Source organism: Sinocyclocheilus anshuiensis, unplaced genomic scaffold, assembly GCF_001515605.1.
Source record: "Sinocyclocheilus anshuiensis isolate Anshui unplaced genomic scaffold, SAMN03320099.WGS_v1.1 scaffold273, whole genome shotgun sequence".
In the NCBI taxonomy this organism is placed as follows: domain Eukaryota; kingdom Metazoa; phylum Chordata; class Actinopteri; order Cypriniformes; family Cyprinidae; genus Sinocyclocheilus; species Sinocyclocheilus anshuiensis.
In genome coordinates this window covers 759,621-762,975 of record NW_015540857.1, presented here as the reverse complement: position 1 = coordinate 762,975, position 3,355 = coordinate 759,621, and the positions used below count along the sequence as shown (strand labels likewise).

General features: G+C 36.8%; 1 protein-coding gene across 1 annotated transcript in view; it reads right to left on the bottom strand.

The window, feature by feature from the left end:
- Positions 1 to 3,355, bottom strand: part of LOC107687868 (aryl hydrocarbon receptor-like) — a 41,481-nt gene that overhangs the window by 15,791 nt on the left and 22,335 nt on the right. The gene's annotated exons all lie outside the window — the stretch shown is intronic.

Here is a 3,355-nt window from a genome sequence, read left to right as displayed (position 1 = left end):
AACTCGTAATTGCAAGTTTATATCTCGCAATTCTGACTTTATAACTCGCAATTGTGTGTTATAAAGTCAGAATTGTAAGATATGAACTGAGAAAAATTTTCAAGATCAAGAAAAGATTATTCTGTGAAAAAAGTCAGAATTGTGAGATAAAAAGTCGCAATTACCTTGTTTTATTTTTTATTCAGTGGCGGAAATGGGCTTCCATATAAACTAAAACAAAGTTTAACTGAAAGGAGAGACATTTTCCCAGAACTGAAATATTGTACATTTTAGTTGCTTACAAGTGTTATCTGAGTACTGTACATTAGCATTTGACAGCTAACAGATGTGCCTTAAAAGCCACATAACTCAGTTTCACAGGAACAGGTTTTGCAATTAGCAAACGTTTGATGGAACTGTTCATTAAACAATCATTTTATAAACAAGTAGTCAAGTTTGCAGGGCCGCAAGAAGTTGAGTTACAATAACAATGCCAGCCAAAAGACAAAAAACACGACGAAGACTAGAAATACACTGAAAGTAACGATTAAACAAGACATATCTGGAATCAGTGAACAATGGCATGAAGAAAGAACTTCACAATAAAAGTTCCCATAATTAAAGTTCACTTATTAAAAAAACAAAAAACATGAAATGGATTCCCCCTTAACTGGGCAGTTTAATATAAGAAATATTAGCTATAAATGTGTGATGAATATAAATGGACCATGCTAATTCAGCAAACCTTGACTGGATATTTAAATATGCAAAATAAATAAATACATACATACATAAATCTGAAAAGGTATTACTATAGATTTTGATGAAAGATTCTAAACACAAGTGCTAAAAAAAGTGCTAAAAAACTATTGAGAAAATACATAGTGTCAATTTCATGTTGTCAGTGAACACTGTGTGTGAGCATACGCTCTTGTTCTGTCTGTATTTTTGTGGAGGGGATTTTGCAGCTCATCACCATCTGGTGGGCTCTAAGTGTGGGTCTGTGATTATGGTAATCTGACACATCCACAGACAATACAAAAACAACTGTGTATGGCTATACTGAGGAGTCACTGCACAAATCCACCATCGATAAAACCTTTGAGCACTGAGTGTGACCTGGTAATCAGGTTTGGACCAAGTGTGGACAGTCTAGCGTCTGACATTGAAATAAGTACAATGTTTCACTTTTTACAAGTACCTGATTCTTTTGAGAACATTCTTAAAAATATGAAATACATTTATGTTTTGAAATGAAATATAAAATAAAACTAAATTACTGCTAAATTCCGAAACCTAGGCTAACATTCCATATCATGGAAAAAATACTATTATAAATAAAACGGTTCTTTTAATAACATCAATAATAAGAAAACAAGACAACACAGATTCACAGAACAGTCTCAAAGTGCAGCACTGTACTTTGGTCTGAGTGTAAATAAGGGCTCTCTGAAATCCTATGAATGTTTTATTTAGGCTGTGCTTGTGTTTGTCTTGGAAACACTTTCTAAATGCAAACTGAACCCTAACATGATATGATAAGGCAACAAGCAATAAATCACTAAATTACCTCATCCACTTTAATCTGTGATCGTCTTTGCCAGATAATACATAATAATGTGCTGCAACATGCCACAAGAATTAATGTGCGTTACCCCATCCTGAATGGTACAGCAGTTTATAGGGTTATATCTTCCAGCGTCCCTCTCATTTGCCTGAACATCTGCATTGTATGCCAACAGGCACACACATACTCATTCATACATGCACACCTGGTCCAAACACACTCAGAAAACATGGCCGAGTAGCAGCACTCAGTATAAATATTTTGGCTTGTTGGTTGGCAGAACAGCCCACACGGGGCTCTCGGGGGGCAGGAGGGGGAGGGAGGATGGCAGTCAGGAAGCATTACTATCAAATATGTACCACTGCATTGTTCACAGTCCAGCACACACACAACTATACACAACACAGGGGAGAGAGTGAGTGAGAGAGAAGAGAGAGAGAGTATGAAGCAGAGAAACAACAGAGCTAAGATAGATAGATAGATAGATAGATAGATAGACGGACACACACATATAGACAGATAGAATGATAGGAAGGAAGGAAGGAAGATAACAGGAAAAAAGACAGGTCAGGACATGACAGGAAAAAGAAGAAATAGACTGGAAGAATGGAAGTGATATATCGATGGATAGGAAGAAAAGAGGGGAAGAAGGAAGGAAGGAAAGATAACAGGAAGAAAGAAGGATGGAGCATGACAGGAAGCAAAGAAGAAATAGACAGGAAGGAAGGAATAGATGGGTTGATGGAAAGAAGGAAGGAAGGAAGAAAAGATGGATCAATGGAGAAAAAGAAGGAAGGAAGGAAGGAAGGAAGGAAGAATGGAAGATAACAGTAATAAAGTAAGGACATGACAGGAAGGAAGGAATAGACAGGGAGGAAGGAAGGGAGAAAAGATGGATCAAAGGATGAAAGGAAGGAAGGAATGATGGAAGATAACAGGAAGAAAGGAAGGACATGACAAGAAGGAAGGAAGGAAAGCGAAACGGAAGGAAGGAAGGAAAGCGAGACGGAAGGAAGGAAGGAATGAATGAAGAAAAAGACTGGAAGGAAGAAATAGACAGAAAGGATGGAAGGAAGGAAGGAAGAAAGATAACAGGAAGGAAGGATGGAGCACAGCAAGAGGGAAGTAAAGAAGGGATGGATTGATGGATGGAAAAAAGGATGGAATAAAAGAATGAAGGAAAAAAGGAAGGAAGGAAGGAAGGAAGAGATGGATCGATAGAAGACCGGAAGTAAGGAAAAACAGACAGGAAGAAAGGAAGGAAGGAGTAAAAGAAGGAAGGAATAGACATAAAGAAAGTAAAAAAAGGAAGGATGAAACAAATATGAATGAAAGATAAAGGATAATAGGGACTAGGAGAATGTGAAAGCATTAGTAAGGAAATGAAATGAAATCATATAGACGTGGGTGGACAGGTGGTTCAAACTTCTCTGTCGATGGACAGAGAAAAACTTTCAAAGTAAAAAAAAAAAAAGAGAATACTTTTACCTCTTATTTTACCCTTCCTTTATAATACATGAGAGCACTATCTGTGCATTATTCATGCCTAAGTGTCTGAAACGAGAACAAGGCCGGGCAGAAATAGCCTCTCCTCTTTTCTCCTCCTCGAGGACATCGCTTTAAACGACTCTTTATAACATACAGGTGCATCTCAATAAATTAGAATGTTGTGGAAAAGTTCATTTATTTCAGTAATTCAACTCAAATTGTGAAACTCGTGTATTAAATAAATTCAATGCACACAGACTGAAGTAGTTTAAGTCTTTGGTTCTTTTAATTGTGATGATTTTGGCTCACATTTAACAAAAA